The sequence below is a fragment of the Nuphar pumila genome, chromosome 13 (assembly GCF_984573655.1).
Source record: "Nuphar pumila chromosome 13, dmNupPumi1.hap1.1, whole genome shotgun sequence".
In the NCBI taxonomy this organism is placed as follows: domain Eukaryota; kingdom Viridiplantae; phylum Streptophyta; class Magnoliopsida; order Nymphaeales; family Nymphaeaceae; genus Nuphar; species Nuphar pumila.
The window spans coordinates 63,205,610-63,225,687 of NC_143261.1; the positions used below are offsets into that span (position 1 = coordinate 63,205,610).

A 20,078-nucleotide genomic window follows, 5' to 3' on the forward strand; every position below is an offset into this window, starting at 1 on the left:
ATGCTTGATTTTCAAGCATATTTTCAAGCTTTCTTTGGTTTCTTTTCCTTTCTTTCTTATTCCTTGCTGTCTTTTCACCATTTTTCTGTACTTTTGCAGGTGTAGCAGAGGTGGAGACCATTAACCTTGGGCGGGAGTGCGCAGCACACCACCAAGGTGAGCCGGCCCTACCTCCATCCGGCTTTCTACACCCTCCGATCGCGAATCGGATCACATGCCATCATCGGTGGATCTTCAACGTGTAGCAGCTGCAATAGGTGCCGTTTTTGGTGAAGTACAGCATCCTTGAACTGTAGAAGACGTCTACATCCAGCCACGGTCCGCTCTTCTTCACCCCCCCGGTCGTCGGATCTCCCAAAAGGTAGGTCTTCTTCTTCCTTCTCTTCTAGATAAAACCGATTTGTGTGTGTGGTTTTTGTTTTGTTATTTTCTGTATGTTTCTTGTTTTTCTTTTTATTTCAACCTTAGAATAGCATGAGTGCACAGACCAGCACGTTAGATTAGGTTTTCTTTCATTGGTTGTGTATTCGATTTGTGTTTTTCCATCGTTTTTATCTAAAACGTGCAAATCGGCAAGAGGCTTTTCTAGTCGATTTGGGTTTTTGTTTCCAGCGTGTTATAGGTGTTTTCTTTTTAGAAAATCTCAGACACAAATTTCATTTTGATTCATCTTAGTCGTTAGGTTTGTTTGTGTGTTGTTTTTGCTTGAAAAGAAGAAAAATCGGCTAGACTTTTTCTAGCCGATTCTTAATTTCTACAAAAATATTTTTCTGTTTTGCTATTTTTGTTTTGTCCAGCTTGTGTCTTGTATTGTGTTGCTGAAAATCTCATTCGGAAACTTCATTTTAGATTATTCTAAGTAGTGGGTTGTGCGTGTGTTTCGTTTTGATTTTATTTTTGAAAAAAGAAAAAATCGGCTAGGGATATTCTAGCCGATCTTTATATTTTTGTTAAAAGGGGGTTTAGAGTGGTAAGTTGTGTTGCTTGCTTTGTGTTTAGTGTGTTAACAGTAGCATAAATTGGTGTTAGTCGTTCCATTATTTTAGGATTGATTTACTTAATTGTTTTAATCATTTTTCGTTTTGGTGTTTGAGTGTATTATTGAAAATTATAAAAATCAATTTTTCTTTAATTTTTTTTTTATGATTTTAAGTCCAGCATAGTGCTGTTATTGTTAGCCTTTGTGTAATTAGGAGTCCTCTGTATTATTCTCTAATTTAGTTTTATCAAATTAGTGGTTATTTAGTTGTATTGCTTTTTGTTAATTTATAATTTTATTTTTTTTTATTTTCGTGTGGTTCTTCTTCTTCCCCAAGGTGGGGCGGCAGCCATTAGAGCTCCCCTGGAGCTCTTGGTCGATTTTTTTTAGCAAGTCTTAATGGTCATTAGTTGAGTTAGGAAGGTGTCTAGGTTCAATGTATTAGGTCTTTCTTTTCTAGCCGTTTTTAGGGTTGCATTTAGGTAAGTTTTGGAATTAGGTTAGCATTAACTCCTAGGAAATCGATTTTCCATTTAAGTTCTTTTGTTCCCTAGGTATAATTAAGTCTATTAGTTTAGAAAGTAGCATCCATTGAAGTTGGCGATTTTTGGAGAAGGGAGGTAATTAAAGTAATTGAAAATTGGAAAGCTTTTGGAAAAAGGATATTCTTCAAAAATCGTGTGAGGCATTTAAGGAAAATTTGAATTTTGAATGTGTATTAAAGAAGGAGTTACTCCTTAACTTTGGAAAGTGTTTTGCAATTAAACCAAAATTCCAATCTAGGTTACACGATTTCCATAGAGCATTAAAAGCATTTTAATTCCATCTTGAAAAGCAAAAATCGTGGATTTCTAGATTGGTCTTTTCAGATTTCCAAAAAGGTATTAAAGGCAATTAAGGAGTGTAACTCCCTCTTTAAATGGGGCGATTTTTGAGAATCCAAAGCATTTCAAAGTTTGAATATTGGTAATTATTACATTCCTTTTTCCAACCTCCTCCATTAAAATCGTGAACTTTGGATTAATTGTAGCTTAATTAGGAGGTTACTACTTTAGTCTAGACCTAACCTAGTCAAACCGAGCCTAGGTCGAGTCAACCCCTAGTCTACACCCCCTTTGAGTCTAGTCAAAACCTAGCCTAGCCCAAGTCAAAGCCTAAACCGCATTTAGGTCGAGTCTAAGACCAAAGCCCAACCTTAGTCAAGCTTAGTGGAGTCAACCCTAACCTAAGTTAGGTCAGCCTAGTCTACCTACCCTATCTAAGTCAAACCTAGTTGATTCAACTTAGTTCAAGCCTACCTAAACCGAGTTCATCCTAGTCTTGCTAGACCTAAATCCAAAACCCAACCTTGGTTAAACCTAGTCAAAGACCTAACTCGGGTAAAAACTTAGCCTAAACCTAGTGAGTCAACCGAGCTTACCTTAGCCCATTCGAGCCTAGTCAAACCCTAAGCTGGGTCCAACTTAGTTGAGCCTAAGTCAACTCGAGCCTAGTTGACTAAGTCAAAGTCAAAACAAAACCTAGACCTAGTCCTAGTCCAACCCAAGGTCGAGTCAACCTTAGCCAAACCCGAACCTAGCTAAGTTAAGATAGAGCCTAGTTGAGTCAACCATAGTCACATTCCAAAGGCTGCACCCCATGGTTCGTTAGTGGTCTCTTCTCCTTTGTATTTCAGTCATCTTGTCCTTAGAATAGTTAGTTTAGTTATTTATGTAATCATTTTAGTTAGATTTTATCATTAGTTGATTAAATGTGTGATTGTTAATGTCTTTTTCTTATTAATAGTTTAGTTAGCATAGTTGTATCTAGTTTATGTGTATTGCATGTCTTATGCATATAGTTACTTTCTTGCATTAGTATTTTAGGGACATTTACATCATTAGCTCATTCAAGGCAAAGTCATGAAATGCATATCATTTGTCATTTAGATCTCATTTAGTTTTATCATAGTCAATATCAGCATATATTATGTCATATAGAAGTATTTAAGTCTGCATTATAGTTAGATTACGTTCATAGTGTTTAAAATAGATTCATATAGTGAATAGTGCATTGAAATAAAAACCAGATTTTTGCCCTATCACACTAGCATTATTTTCTGTGCATAACTCTGTGTTTTCCAAATTTTTTTCGTCTATTCACTTTATTGACGTGTTATTTAACTGCAGACCAAATTTCAGCTCATTCGGAGTTGATTTGGTCTGATTTTTAAGCGTTTTGCGAAAACCGCTTTTTCTGGATTTTAAATTACAGGACTGGCGATATCCTGATTTTTCTCAGATTTGAAACGCTTATATCTGGAGTTCAAGATACTGTTTTTCAATTCTGTAAAAACTGTCGTTTTGTTCCATTTGTCAGTTGCAGAACAGAACAAATTTCGGAAAAATCGGACCTCGTTTGCCCTGTCAAACAGTAGTTTTCCGATAACCTGTCAGAATGCTATTTTACACTAGTTAGGGGCAGTTTCGTAATTTTCTTAATTTCGGCCTTTTAGATTTGTTTTTCGTAGTTTCTGCATTTTAGGAGTTGCATCATCATCATACAGCATTAGTAGAGTTAAATTGGTTAATTTTAGCATTAATTTAGTATTTTAGTTAATTTTTACTTGATAAATAGTATTTGCTTTACAATTTTCGTAAAATTAGAACTAGTCTTAGTCATTGTTTTCGTTATTAGAATAGAAAACTAACTTTGTATTTTTCTGCATTTTTAGGTTGAAAAACATATTTAGTGTCCAGGGATATTGTCCAAGTGAGAAGATTCTTTAAGTGGCGAAAAGACGGAAATACCCTTGGTGTGGAGCAGAAGACTGATTGCTTGTTTACTTTTCTTTTAGTGTTTAATTGCAGTTGTACTAACTTTGTAATTGTAGGTTGACATTTGGCATTAATAAATTGAATTTTATAGAAATATTGTGTTTAATTCCTGTTCCCTGAGGATCGACCCGTACTTACCACTTTGTGGAAAGTCGGTTTTTATATTTTTGGTTGACGATTTTCCAAAGTTTTATTGAAAATAAGTGTTTTAAAAAAAAAGAGCATTCCAAAATATCAACCAAATTTTGGCGCCGTTGCCGGGGAACGGCGAATTAATTACTTTATTTCTTAGAGTTTAATTTATTATTATTTTGTTTTAGTTAGTTAATTAGTTGTTTTCTTTTTAGTTAGTAGGATTAGTAAGTGAATATAGGATTAACATAGTTAGTAAATATAGGATTCACATATTGTTCTTTTTAGGATTCACTTAATTATCATTCTGCAAGGAGCGATTAGACAGGTGGGTTTTAGAAAAACATAGTTTGTGATTTCCTGTATTTATTTGTTTTAGCATTTTAGAATAGTTTACTTTGTTATTTAATTATTTAGTATAGAATTCTGACATATCTATATAGCATATTTGTTTGTTTTTAGTTACTGTTATTTGCTTATTTACATTTTAGTATCTGTGCTAGTTTAATTTTTTTAGTTAGGTCGTTTGCTTACATCTGGTCTTAGTACCAGTGTATGCAGGGTCGACGAGGTCTAGGAACCCCATTACACCCATTTGTTGACAACCCAGAGAGAATTTTACATTCTCATCGAAGTTCGGCAACAATGGCTGACATGGATCCTCCACCTCCACCCCCAGTTCTTTCACGCCCTCTGCGGGAATACTTCATTCCCACAGACTATGTTCAGGCATCCTGCATTCGGAGACCCGATGTAGGAGCGCCACATTATGAGATTAAGGCCAGCATTATTCAAATGCTTCCATCCTTTTATGGCCTTAGTCATGAGGATCCCTACCGACACTTAGATGAATTCCTCAAAATCTGTTCTACTGTTAAGATACAGAATTTCGATGATGATGCGTTGAGGTTGACTCTATTCCCTTTTTCATTGAAGGACAAAGCCAAGTATTGGCTAAAGTCCTTAGATTCTGTAGAAATAGAGTCCTGGGATCAGTTGCAACAGGAGTTTCTTCGGAAATACTTTCCCATTGGTCGCACGAACCAATATCGTAGAGCCATCACTAGCTTTTCAGAGCTAGATGGTGAGCGCTTTCATGAGACCTGGGAGAGAATGAAGGATCTCCTCAGGAAATGCCCCCATCATCAGGTGCCGAAATGGCAACTGGTGCAGAGTTTCTATGATGGATTGTCTGACAAGAATCGTCAGATGATCGACTCTTCATGCGGTGGGACATTCATGCTGAAGAGCGAGGACGAAGCATGGAGGCTATTTGATACATTGGCCGAGAATTCACTCCACCATGCTTCGAGCTCTCATTCTGATAGAGCCACACCCTGCATTCAGAAGAAAGCTGGCGTTCTTGAGATTGGTCCATCTACTGCACTGCAGTGTAAAGTAGACATGATTGCTCAGAAGCTGGACCAGCTTCTCTCAGGACCATCCACTACACAGCAGGTGTGTACTCTTTGTGCCAGTCCGGCACACGAGATCACTGAGTGCCCTTCGGCAGCTCAGTACCCTGAATTTGTTCAAGAACAAGTTCAGGCAGCTCAGGGTTACGTCAGACCGCCAAATAACTCATTTTCATCGACATATAATCCGGGTTGGCGTAACCATCCCAATTTTTCTTGGAAGAATCCACAGTCTTCTATACAGATGCCTTCTTCCTCTCAGCCAGTTCGGCAGCCATCTTTTACTCAGCCATTTCAAAGACCGAACTATGCTCAGTCTTCTTCTTCTTCAGTTCCTTCCCCGATTCAGCAGGAGTCTGCCCCGCAGACATCTTTTGAGGAGAGACTTCTCCAGGCATTCCAAGAGGTGAAAACCTCTAATCAGAACGCCTTCGAGAAGTGTAGCCAGATTTTGAGCTCGCATATGCAGTCCATTGCGAAGTTAGAGTCGCAAATGGGACAGTTAGCTGAGGCTATTAGTAGGAGACCCGAGGGTACATTGCCGAGTCAGGCTGTCATGAACCCGAAGGGTAAGGACCAGATGACTGGAGGCCTATTTCATACTGAGACACAGCAGCAGGCTAAATTAGTTATGGCCTTGAGGAGTGGACATGAGTATCACGTTGAGAGTAGAGAGAAGATAGAGGAGCCAGAGACCATTGTTTCACCTACGTCGGCTCAATCATCATCCCCATCCCCATCATCACCTTCATCATCTTTATCCTCAGAGAAGAAGAAGGATAGGAGTGAGCCTTCTCGCAAAGAGGAGGAGCCAGCAGAGTATATTCCCCCACCACCCTATCCCAAAGCATTAGAGTCTCCTGGTTATAGAGGGAAGCAAGGTGCGAAGATCCAGGACGTGCTTGATATCTTCAAGCATGTACAGATCAACCTACCTTTGCTCGATGCTATTCAGCAGGTGCCGGCTTATGCCAAATTCCTGAAGGAGCTATGTACGCAAAAGAGGAAATCCAGAGAGCGAGTTCCTAACAGGGTCCATCTGACTGAGCAGGTGAGTTCAGTACTTCAGCATCAGACACCACCAAAGCTCAAGGACCCTGGATCACCTATCATTGCTTGTACTATAGGGAACATCCGGATAGAACGCGCATTGCTCGATCTTGGAGCAAGCGTGAACATTCTGCCCGGATATTTCTTTGATTCTTTCGGGTTAGGGGAGATGAGATCGACTCCGATTACACTTCAACTGGCAGATCGTTCCGTCAAGGTACCGAGAGGTGTCTTGGAGGACGTGCTAGTTAAAGTGGATGACTTTTATTTTCCAGTCGATTTCATTATCCTTGATATGGAAGGAGTAGACAGCCAGCATCAGACTCCGATTATTTTAGGCAGACCATTCTTGGCGACTGCCAATGCGTGCATCAATTGTAGAACTGGAGCCATGGATCTCTCATTTGGCAATAGGAAGGTAAAGCTGAATATTTTCAATGCCGCGATGGGACCAGCAGGAGACATGGACTGCTTTCATGTAGACATTGCACAGGAGTTAGTGGAGGAGCAGCCCGAGTTGTACATTACTGAGGATTCTTTAGATTTGTACCATATAGAGAAGAATAGCGGTTTAGATAGTGTAGATGTGTCTAGAGTGTCGTCGGAGAGACCACCTTGGGGAGCAGTCAGGGAACCTCTTCCACCACTTGCGGAGACCCCCGCCAAATCGTCGATCGAGTCGCCTCCGAAACTTGAGTTGAAACCCTTACCGGATTCACTCAAGTATGCATACCTCGGAGATGATGAGACTCTGCCTGTGATCATCTCGTCCTTGCTCACTGAGGAACAGGAACAGAGATTGCTGACTATTCTTTGAGAGCACAAGGCAGCGATTGGATGGGGAGTAGCGGATCTAAAGGGGATTGATCCTTCATTCTGCATGCATAGGATCCATTGTAATGAGGAAATCAAGCCATTTAGGGATATGCAGAGAAGGCTAAATCCCAACATGAAGGAAGTGGTGAAGAAAGAGGTGGTGAAGTGGTTGGATGCCGGAATCATTTACCCTATTTCTGATAGTCAGTGGGTCAGTCCGATTCAAGTTGTGCCGAAGAAGTCAGGACTCACTGTGGTTGAGAATGAGAAGGGTGAGAGAATTCCGATGAGGACCACTACAGGATGGCGAGTCTGCATCGATTATAGGAAGTTGAATATGGCAACTAGGAAAGATCATTTCCCATTGCCATTCATTGATCAGATCTTAGAGCGACTCGCAGGACAGAGCTACTACTGCTTTCTAGACGGATATTCAGGATACAATCAGGTAGCTGTCCATCCTGACGACCAAGAGAAGACCACGTTTACATGTCCTTATGGCACCTTCGCATTTAGACGTATGCCTTTTGGGCTTTGTAATGCCCCGGCTACTTTTCAGAGGTGCATGCTTGCTATCTTCTCGGACATGATTGATGATGTGATGGAAGTTTTTATGGACGACTTTTCTGTGTATGGCTCTTCTTTTGAAGATTGCCTCCACAAACTTGCTCGAGTACTGAGTAGGTGTGTGGAGACCAATCTCGTCCTGAGTTGGGAAAAGAGCCATTTTATGGTCCAGGAGGGGATTGTACTTGGACACATTGTGTCCAAGCGGGGTATTGAGGTTGACAGAGCGAAGGTGGAATCCATTTCTCGTTTGACTCCACCCACCTCTGTGAGGCAGATTCGATCATTTTTAGGGCATGCGGGATTTTACAGGCGGTTCATAAAAGATTTCAGCAAAATCTCTCGACCGCTTTGCACGTTATTGGAGAAAGACCAGCCCTTTGTTTTCGGTGAGGATTGTATGAAGGCCTTTGAGATTCTCAAAGAGGCCTTGATTACTGCACCTATTTTGAGACCTCCAGATTGGACTCTCCCATTTGAGATTATGTGCGATGCTTCTGATTATGCTATGGGGGCCATTCTAGGACAACGCATTGATAGGAAGCCCTATGTGATCTACTATGCGAGTAGAACTCTGTCTGATGCACAGATGAATTATACTACGACAGAGAAGGAACTACTTGCGGTAGTTTTCGCATTGGATAAATTTAGGTCCTATTTACTCGGTTCGAAGGTGGTTGTCTATTCTGATCATTCTGCATTGAAATATTTGTTGAATAAGAAAGACACCAAACCGAGATTAATTCGTTGGGTCCTACTACTACAGGAGTTTGATCTCGAGATTCGAGATAAGAAGGGAAGCGAGAATGTAGTAGCAGACCATCTTTCCAGACTGATCGTGGAGACCACGCAGGATCAGAGACCGATCAGTGATTCTTTCCCCGATGAGCAGATCATGTCAGTCAGTACATCGCAGTTACCCTGGTTTGCAGATATTGTGAACTATCTGGTTTCGAGGCAGATACCTGAGCATTGGAACAAGAATGAGCGTGAGAGGTTCCTATCTCAGGTGAGGCACTATTATTGGGATGAACCGGAGTTGTTCAAATACTGTGCAGATCAGATCATTAGGAGATGCGTTCCGGAGGAGGAATATCAATCCATTTTGAATTTTTCCCATTCGTTAGCCTGTGGAGGGCATTTTAGTAGTAGGAAGACGGCTGCAAAGGTTTTGCAGTCAGGATTTTATTGGCCCACACTCCACAGGGACGCTCATGAGTTCTGTAGGCGATGCCTGCGATGTCAGCAGATTGGAAACATGTCCAAGAGGGACATGATGCCCTTGCTACCGATTTTGATAGTCGAAATTTTTTATGTTTGGGGCATTGATTTCATGGGACCATTTCCGCCCTCATTCGGAAATTTATATATTCTGGTGGCGGTTGATTATGTGTCCAAGTGGGTCGAGGCTGTGGCCACCAAGACCAATGATCACAGAGTAGTGCTTAAGTTCATTAAGCACAACATTTTCAGTCGTTTTGGAGTGCCACGTGCGATGATTAGCGATGGTGGCAAGCATTTTAGGAATGTTCAGATAGCTTCTCTGCTGAGAAGATATTCTGTCAATCATAGATTCACCACTCCATATCATCCGCAGACTAGTGGACAGGTTGAAGTGTCCAATAGGGAGATTAAGCGAATTTTAGAAAAGACAGTTCGTCCGGACCGCAAGGATTGGTCCCAGCGCTTAGATGATGCACTTTGGGCATATAGAACTGCATTTAAGACTCCCATTGGCATGTCCCCGTATCGCCTTGTATTCGGGAAAGCATGTCATCTTCCTGTCGAGTTAGAACATAGAGCGTACTGGGCTATCAAGAAATTAAATTTTGACCTCACCCAGGCTGGCAAAGAGAGAGCACTGCAGCTCTCAGAATTAGAGGAACTCAGGAATGATGCATATGAGAATGCCAAATTATACAAGGCTCGCACAAAAGCATTTCATGATAAGCATATTGTCAGAAAAGTGTTTGAGCCAGATCAGAAAGTGTGGCTATACAATTCTCGTTTACATTTATTCCCAGGGAAGTTAAGATCGAGATGGACAGGTCCATACATTGTAAAAGAAGTATTTCCCCATGGAGCAGTGACATTATTCGATCCTATGACCCAAGGTACATTCAAAGTAAATGGGCAAAGACTGAAGCCATTCATTTCAGATGCCTTACAGGATGGTGAGTGTGAGATAGTGCATCTCACGAAGGCATGAAGATTCGACCAGAGGGATGTATCATATGTACATTATTTATTTTTCATTTCAGAGTTTTTTATTTATTTAGTATTTCATTTCACATGTGCTAATTTGTGTTTTGATGTATGCATGATGAACTTAACAATTAGTGTATCAATTACCAGGTACAGAGAAGAGTTTTCAAAGAATTCAAGAATCAGAGGAAAATCAACTTCAAAAGCTCAGAGCAAATCAGGTTGTATCTATCCTTTCTCCCATATTTTTGTTAGTGTCTTTTAATGTGCATTTGCATTACATTTTTATTCATTTTGTATGCCACTAGAGACAGTGTCATTCAAGCATGGGGGGGTGGTTTAGATGCATGCACACAAAAATACACAAATTTTTTTTTTTTGTATGACTGGTAATCAAAGTAGGCATTTAAGAACAAAGTGTAGCATATATGATTGTTTTTGGCATAATCTAACAGTTTAAAAATTTTTTAAGCCCCATAAATTTTTTTTTCTGAACTGAATCAAATATAGTAGTTGTTTATGAGATAATTCAAAGAAAAGATAGTATTTGATTGTTAGAAAATTTTGAATCACTTTTGTATAAGTATGCACAGTATGTTTTGTGAAAGAAATAAGCAATGGAAAGATGGGTTTGAAAAATGAGTTTAAAAGAATAGAGTTACGTTTAGTTGTTGATGTCTTTGTGAATCCTAGTAGTAGAACTCAGACACGAGATGAAGTGTTTGAGTATCTTAACGAAAAGGATAACGAAGGAGATCATCTCTTGTCTAAGTCGATATCTGTGGCCTTTGTAGTTCGAGTAAGTAGAATCTGAAGGGTGTTTTACATCTGGTGCCCCAAAGCCAGCTGGTTTGGGAGCCACCGGTTCGAAAGCTTGTTACATGGACAGCATAGAAAGCCTAAGAGATAGAGACATTGCACATGACAAGAGGAAGACTATACGTAAACTATTAGAATAGAAGGTCTAGTGACTCGAGCAATTAAGTCTGAGGGATACTCTGTATCTAGTGCCCTAAGGTCGGCCGACTTGGGAGTCACTGACCCAAAGCTCGCTACACGGGTCACGAAAACTGACTATTCGAAATAGTGCTCATATGAGAAGAATGCACAAGAGATCAAAAGTTGAAAATGAAAGAAAAAGAATGTGCTGAATGAGAAAATTTTCATTGCTTAAGTATATATGTGCATTACTGTGCAGAAAATATACAAGTGAGAATAAATGAGTAAAACATGAGAATACTTGACTTTCGGAGAAAAATCATGAACTAGCTACAATATTAGAAAAGTGAAGGAAAAGAATTTTTACTGTGGAGGCATGAGATTTTTAAACTTGTTTTGAGAATGTCAATTACATGAAATATTTGTTACAACTGCATTCTTAAGAGCCTAATATTTTTGAAAGATCATCCTTGCATTTTATTGATGTTTGTGGGTAGCATCGCTGCAAACCCTCACGAGACCTTACTCGTCCACTAGTGTAAGCTAGGGGTTTAAAGGGCTTGTTGCATACGCTAAATGCAACCGTGATTCCTACGAAAGTGAGGTAGTATTATGCATTCATGCTTAGCATTTCTTGTCTTCAGTGCATATCATGATTAGGGTTTGTTAAGGGACTAACAAACATTCAAGCATGGGGGTATTTGATGATGCATGAAATGCACATCATGTAAACAAGTTTTTCATGCGTTTTGTATCAAGTTTAAGGTTTTAAACCCATGTTTAGATGTGTTTTGATAGTAAGGGGCTATGGTTCGAATTTCAGAAAAATCGGAGTTAAAATGAGAGAGTTATGGCTATTTCAGTGTTTGGGCACGGATTTCGAGGTGGATCGGATCCATATCCGACCCAATTAGGTCAATTGGACCTTGGATCAACTCTTAGAAAGCCCAAAACCCAACCCACACACCTATCCATACCCATTTCAAAAAGTTTTTCTAAAAACCCCCCAGAAAGTGGCGCCTAGCAATATTTTATTTTTTAACACTCTTTCTGAAAAATGTCAAAACTATAAATAGTTTTTTTTCAAGAACCCTAGGGGTCTTTGGCTGTGTTTGGACGCCCCCTACAGTGACTCTACAGCAGCAGCTCCTTCCTCTCCATCTTCCCCAAGTGTTGGCCATTGAAGATCGACCTATGCTTGATTTTCAAGCATATTTTCAAGCTTTCTTTGGTTTCTTTTCCTTTCTTTCTTATTCCTTGCTGTCTTTTCACCATTTTTTGTACTTTTGCAGGTGTAGCAGAGGTGGAGACCATTAACCTTGGGCGGGAGTGCGCAGCACACCACCAAGGTGAGCCGGCCCTACCTCCATCCGGCTTTCTACACCCTCCGATCGCGAATCGGATCACATGCCATCATCGGTGGATCTCCAACGTGTAGCAGCTGCAATAGGTGCCGTTTTTGGTGAAGTACAGCATCCTTGAACTGTAGAAGACGTCTACATCCAGCCACGGTCCGCTCTTCTTCACCCCCCCGGTCGTCGGATCTCCCAAAAGGTAGGTCTTCTTCTTCCTTCTCTTCTAGATAAAACCGATTTGTGTGTGTGGTTTTTGTTTTGTTATTTTCTGTATGTTTCTTGTTTTTCTTTTTATTTCAACCTTAGAATAGCATGAGTGCACAGACCAGCACGTTAGATTAGGTTTTCTTTCATTGGTTGTGTATTCGATTTGTGTTTTTCCATCGTTTTTATCTAAAACGTGCAAATCGGCAAGAGGCTTTTCTAGTCGATTTGGGTTTTTGTTTCCAGCGTGTTATAGGTGTTTTCTTTTTAGAAAATCTCAGACACAAATTTCATTTTGATTCATCTTAGTCGTTAGGTTTGTTTGTGTGTTGTTTTTGCTTGAAAAGAAGAAAAATCGGCTAGACTTTTTCTAGCCGATTCTTGATTTCTACAAAAATATTTTTCTGTTTTGCTATTTTTGTTTTGTCCAGCTTGTGTCTTGTATTGTGTTGCTGAAAATCTCATTCGGAAACTTCATTTTAGATTATTCTAAGTAGTGGGTTGTGCGTGTGTTTCGTTTTGATTTTATTTTTGAAAAAAGAAAAAATCGGCTAGGGATATTCTAGCCGATCTTTATATTTTTGTTAAAAGGGGGTTTAGAGTGGTAAGTTGTGTTGCTTGCTTTGTGTTTAGTGTGTTAACAGTAGCATAAATTGGTGTTAGTCGTTCCATTGTTTTAGGATTGATTTACTTAATTGTTTTAATCATTTTTCGTTTTGGTGTTTGAGTGTATTATTGAAAATTATAAAAATCAATTTTTCTTTAATTTTTTTTTTATGATTTTAAGTCCAGCATAGTGCTGTTATTGTTAGCCTTTGTGTAATTAGGAGTCCTTTGTATTATTCTCTAATTTAGTTTTATCAAATTAGTGGTTATTTAGTTGTATTGCTTTTTGTTAATTTATAATTTTATTTTTTTTTATTTTCGTGTGGTTCTTCTTCTTCCCCAAGGTGGGGCGGCAGCCATTAGAGCTCCCCTGGAGCTCTTGGTCGATTTTTTTTAGCAAGTCTTAATGGTCATTAGTTGAGTTAGGAAGGTGTCTAGGTTCAATGTATTAGGTCTTTCTTTTCTAGCCGTTTTTAGGGTTGCATTTAGGTAAGTTTTGGAATTAGGTTAGCATTAACTCCTAGGAAATCGATTTTCCATTTAAGTTCTTTTGTTCCCTAGGTATAATTAAGTCTATTAGTTTAGAAAGTAGCATCCATTGAAGTTGGCGATTTTTGGAGAAGGGAGGTAATTAAAGTAATTGAAAATTGGAAAGCTTTTGGAAAAAGGATATTCTTCAAAAATCGTGTGAGGCATTTAAGGAAAATTTGAATTTTGAATGTGTATTAAAGAAGGAGTTACTCCTTAACTTTGGAAAGTGTTTTGCAATTAAACCAAAATTCCAATCTAGGTTACACGATTTCCATAGAGCATTAAAAGCATTTTAATTCCATCTTGAAAAGCAAAAATCGTGGATTTCTAGATTGGTCTTTTCAGATTTCCAAAAAGGTATTAAAGGCAATTAAGGAGTGTAACTCCCTCTTTAAATGGGGCGATTTTTGAGAATCCAAAGCATTTCAAAGTTTGAATATTGGTAATTATTACATTCCTTTTTCCAACCTCCTCCATTAAAATCGTGAACTTTGGATTAATTGTAGCTTAATTAGGAGGTTACTACTTTAGTCTAGACCTAACCTAGTCAAACCGAGCCTAGGTCGAGTCAACCCCTAGTCTACACCCCCTTTGAGTCTAGTCAAAACCTAGCCTAGCCCAAGTCAAAGCCTAAACCGCATTTAGGTCGAGTCTAAGACCAAAGCCCAACCTTAGTCAAGCTTAGTGGAGTCAACCCTAACCTAAGTTAGGTCAGCCTAGTCTACCTACCCTATCTAAGTCAAACCTAGTTGATTCAACTTAGTTCAAGCCTTCCTAAACCGAGTTCATCCTAGTCTTGCTAGACCTAAATCCAAAACCCAACCTTGGTTAAACCTAGTCAAAGACCTAACTCGGGTAAAAACTTAGCCTAAACCTAGTGAGTCAACCGAGCTTACCTTAGCCCATTCGAGCCTAGTCAAACCCTAAGCTGGGTCCAACTTAGTTGAGCCTAAGTCAACTCGAGCCTAGTTGACTAAGTCAAAGTCAAAACAAAACCTAGACCTAGTCCTAGTCCAACCCAAGGTCGAGTCAACCTTAGCCAAACCCGAACCTAGCTAAGTTAAGATAGAGCCTAGTTGAGTCAACCATAGTCACATTCCAAAGGCTGCACCCCATGGTTCGTTAGTGGTCTCTTCTCCTTTGTATTTCAGTCATCTTGTCCTTAGAATAGTTAGTTTAGTTATTTATGTAATCATTTTAGTTAGATTTTATCATTAGTTGATTAAATGTGTGATTGTTAATGTCTTTTTCTTATTAATAGTTTAGTTAGCATAGTTGTATCTAGTTTATGTGTATTGCATGTCTTATGCATATAGTTACTTTCTTGCATTAGTATTTTAGGGACATTTACATCATTAGCTCATTCAAGGCAAAGTCATGAAATGCATATCATTTGTCATTTAGATCTCATTTAGTTTTATCATAGTCAATATCAGCATATATTATGTCATATAGAAGTATTTAAGTCTGCATTATAGTTAGATTACGTTCATAGTGTTTAAAATAGATTCATATAGTGAATAGTGCATTGAAATAAAAACCAGATTTTTGCCCTATCACACTAGCATTATTTTCTGTGCATAACTCTGTGTTTTCCAAATTTTTTTCGTCTATTCACTTTATTGACGTGTTATTTAACTGCAGACCAAATTTCAGCTCATTCGGAGTTGATTTGGTCTGATTTTTAAGCGTTTTGCGAAAACCGCTTTTTCTGGATTTTAAATTACAGGACTGGCGATATCCTGATTTTTCTCAGATTTGAAACGCTTATATCTGGAGTTCCAGATACTGTTTTTCAATTCTGTAAAAACTGTCGTTTTTTTCCATTTGTCAGTTGCAGAACAGAACAAATTTCGGAAAAATCGGACCTCGTTTGCCCTGTCAAACAGTGGTTTTCCGATAACCTGTCAGAATGCTATTTTACACTAGTTAGGGGCAGTTTCGTAATTTTCTTAATTTCGGCCTTTTAGATTTGTTTTTCGTAGTTTCTGCATTTTAGGAGTTGCATCATCATCATACAGCATTAGTAGAGTTAAATTGGTTAATTTTAGCATTAATTTAGTATTTTAGTTAATTTTTACTTGATAAATAGTATTTGCTTTACAATTTTCGTAAAATTAGAACTAGTCTTAGTCATTGTTTTCGTTATTAGAATAGAAAACTAACTTTGTATTTTTCTGCATTTTTAGGTTGAAAAACATATTTAGTGTCCAGGGATATTGTCCAAGTGAGAAGATTCTTTAAGTGGCGAAAAGACGGAAATACCCTTGGTGTGGAGCAGAAGACTGATTGCTTGTTTACTTTTCTTTTAGTGTTTAATTGCAGTTGTACTAACTTTGTAATTGTAGGTTGACATTTGGCATTAATAAATTGAATTTTATAGAAATATTGTGTTTAATTCCTGTTCCCTGAGGATCGACCCGTACTTACCACTTTGTGGAAAGTCGGTTTTTATATTTTTGGTTGACGATTTTCCAAAGTTTTATTGAAAATAAGTGTTTTAAAAAAAAAGAGCATTCCAAAATATCAACCACTAGACATGTCTTCTCCATCTGAGAATATCTCTTCTCGTAATCGATGAAGGTCTTGCTGATGTAGTAGATGGCATGCTCTATCCGGCTGCCTTCCTCGTACTGCGCAAGAAATCCGCCACAAGCATTGTGGTTGACAGAAATATATAAGAGCAGCGGCTTTCCGAGTTCCGGTGGCTTCAGAACAGGTGGATTGAGAAGATACTTTTTGATGCGCTCAAATGAGAGTTGGCATTCTGATCCCCATTCAAATTTCACTTCTTTTCTTAGCAAGTGATTGAAGGGCTCGCATCTCATGGCCAAATTTGAGATGAAACGTCGAATAGACTGAATGCGCCCCTGAAGGCTCCTTAATTCTTTGAGGTTGGTGGGAGGCGGCATGTCGATGATTGCCTTAGCTTTGGCCGAATCCACCTCTATGCCTTTCTTGCTGATCATGTAGCCAAGCAGCTTGCCTGACTCTACCCCGAAGACACATTTCTGCGGATTGAGTCGCAATTTGTAGAGGATAAGTCTTTCAAAGACTTGGCCGAGAGCATCGAGATGATCCTCTCCTTCTTTAGATTTGACGAGGATGTCATCCACGTAGGCATCCATGTTCTTGTGCATCTGATCATGAAAGATTACTGCCATAGCCCTCTGATAGGTTGCCCCTGCGTTCTTGAGTCCAAACGGCATGACTGTATAGCAAAAAGTGCCCCAAGGCGTGGTAAAAGAAGTTTTGGATTGGTCACGAGCGGCCAATTTGATTTGATTGTAGCCCGAGTATCCATCCATGAAGGAGAACATGGCATGGCCTGCCGTGCTATCGATCAGAAGATCGATGTTGGGGAGTGGATGATCATCTTTTGGGGTGGCTTTGTTCAGATCTCTGAAGTCAATACAAATCCGAACTTTGCCATTCTTTTTGGGGACTGCCATAATGTTTGCCAACCAGTCTGGATACTCAATGGTCCGAATGAATCCTGCCTTTAACAACTCCTCAAGTCCTTCTTTAACTTGTGGTGCTACTCGAGGATCCATTTTTCTGAGTTTCTGCTTGATTGGTTTGCAATCTGGCTTCAACACAAGGCGATGCTCGACTAACTTGGAGTCTAAACCTGGCATATCCTCATAAGTCCAAGCGAAGACTTCCTGATGCTGTTTGAGGAAGTAGATGAGCCTTTCCTTCTCATCTGAACTTAAACTGGAACCAATTTTGAGGATTTTTGGATCATCTTCTGAACCAATATTGACATCCTCCGTTGGATCTTGAACCAATGGCGATGGTTCATCCTGCTTCTGAATGCTGGCAAATCTTGAATTGCTGGATCGAACTCTGCTATTTCTCTGATTTCCCCTGTCACTTTGCTGACTTCTGCCCCTGCCTTTGTCTTGCATGTTCTGGCCGGTTTATTTTGAAAAAGGTTGGTATTGATAACGAGCTTTTTGAACGATTTAGGAGCCATGATTCCGACAAAACCTGACAGTAAAAAGAAAGCCTTTGAGAAGAAGAGGTAAGATATTTTAAAAATAGCCTTTTGCATAGAAACAGAGAGCGCCAGAATAGACGAGGATATAAGGAAAGAATTTGTGTATGCCAAGATGAACAGAGAAAACAAACTTTTCATTAATTAAGTAAACTTTGATATTTACAAGTGATTGTTTGAAGGAAAGAAAGAAACTGGGGCGGATCTTGCCCTTACAAGATAACATAGCGAAAGAAAATAGAAAAACACTGGCATTGTCCTTATCACTGGGCTCCCTTGACGAAGATAATGCGCTTGCCGGATGACTGACCCGTAAAACCCAAGCCGGTACCGGTGACATGCTGATCGGGGACGATCGGCTCCAGGATGCCGTCTTCATTTCTACCCAAACCCCTGAAGGGCTGATAACCGTGCTTTATTAGAAGATCAAATCCTTTCCTTGTTTTTGAGAACTGAGGAAAAAGCGGATGATCATGAAAGGAGGTGCAGTCGAGGCGCCCACCTAACTTGAAGAAGTGGGGTCCCTGCCACTGGGCTACCATCGTTACGCTTTCTGTCGGCTGAACTTCTTTCAAATTTAGCATATTCAGACTTTCACTCAGATCAATCTCTTCGGCTTCCCGGATGCTCGGGATGTCGGCAGTGAAAGTGGGACGGGGAATCATCGGCTGTGGGAGTCGTTCTTCCGGATCCTCTCCTAGGACCGTAGTGATCATGCCCCCCTTCGACCATTTGATGCATTGGTGCAGGGTTGATAGGACAGCATTGGCGTTGTGAATCCAAGTGCGCCCAAGCAACAGATTATATGTTGGCGGTACATTGACCACATGGAAGAGTACAGTATGCACCGAATAGTTGATGAAGATCTCGAGAAATATCTTCCCCTTGGCTGTCTGCCCATGGTTATCAAAACCGTAGATAGTGATCGGATTTGGGGTGTATTCCTCTTCTTTTAGGCCCAATGCCTTGGCCGTCATCTCTGGACAGATATTGAGGCTGCTGCCTCCATCAATGAGCACATGAGGGACTGTCATGCCCCTGGTCCGCACTACTATGTATAGGGCGTTGTTATGAAACGAATGAGGCTTTGGCAAATCCTCATCAGAAAAGGTGATCGGTGCATTCGTCATGGCCTGATTGACGATCTGAGCCATATCTTGCGGAGTCGTGCTAGGCTTGACTTTGATCTTTCTGAGAAGATCTTCTAGCACTTGCTGGTGCTCAGATGAAGCGTGAGTCAGGTCCAAGATAGAGATGTTGGATAAAACAGTAATTGGCTTTTGTACTGACCCTGAAGCCTCTTCTTTCTTCGAAGCTGCCTTGATAAAGCGCTTCGGGATCCTGGGAACTACTTTGGCGGTTCCTGTTGCTGTCTTTGTTGATTTATTGGAAGGTGGGATGACATCCGCCCTCTTGACGGATGACTATGCCTGGCGAAGGACTAGGACCTGATGTTGATCCTGAATGTCCTGCCTAGAACATGGTTGGATACTGTCTTGCAAAGAGAATGCTTGCTCTGAGATGACCGAAGCTGAGTGCTTAGGGAATGGTTTGGACAAGACTTCTGGCTGCTGCTCATCCTCGTCCTCAATTAACATGTTCTTGTCAATACAATCTTGAATGATGTTTTTGAGGACAAAACAGTGCTCGGTGTCGTGTCCGACAGTCCGATGGAACTTGCAAAATTTATCAGTCCATTTACCCATAGCGACGGGAGGATCGGCCACCTTGGGAAGTTTGATCATTCCTTTCGACATCATATATTCTAAGATGTCTTCGCGGGACTGCTCTAAGGCTGAAAATTCCCGATCATAACTCCAACCTTCGTGCTTCGGCTTTTCTGGCTGCCTCGTTTCTGGCTGGGGTGCTGACTGAACAGGCTGCGGCTTAATAAATTTTTCCTTCTGGGCTGCTGAGTTTGCTCTTTCGGCCCTAGGATGCCCTGAGTTCTTGTTGCGGCCCTTCTTGCTTTTCTTTTTGCCGGAACCATTGCTGCCCTGATCTGTCAATCCTGTGGCATAGGCGACGTGCGCCTTTTTCTTTTGATCAGGATTTCCTCTGACAAAAGGATATCCTTCGTATAGACCATTGTCCAGGCCGGTCTCGAGCCACTCGGCTCTCTCAATCAATTTGATGAATGACTTGGCAGGCGAAGTGGAAATGAGGTTCCTCAAAGGCTGAGCGAAATTATTCAGAATAATCTGCAAGGCGTGCTCCTCCGGGATGGGGACCTTCATTCTGTTACAGGTGCTCCTCCACCTGTGGATGAACTCACTGGCTTTCTCATTCTCCATCTGTTTTAAATTGTACAGATGATTGAGGGTTGGTGAGGCTTCAACATTGAACATGAAGCGCTCGATGAATAAGTTGACAACTTTATCGAACTCTCTTAGTTCGATAGGATTAATGTGGTCTGCGTACCACCTGGCCGCTACCCCTTCAAGGCTGCGAGGAAAGCATATG

The 20,078-nt window shown here is 40.3% G+C and overlaps 1 non-coding gene across 1 annotated transcript; it reads right to left on the reverse strand.

Moving 5' to 3' along the window:
- Positions 1 to 4,975: 4,975 nt before the first annotated feature.
- LOC149818515 (small nucleolar RNA R71) lies at positions 4,976 to 5,078 on the reverse strand. The gene has a single exon (XR_016427547.1). It is a non-coding gene; the product is annotated as a small nucleolar RNA R71 (small nucleolar RNA).
- Between the last annotated feature and the right edge of the window lie 15,000 nt (positions 5,079 to 20,078).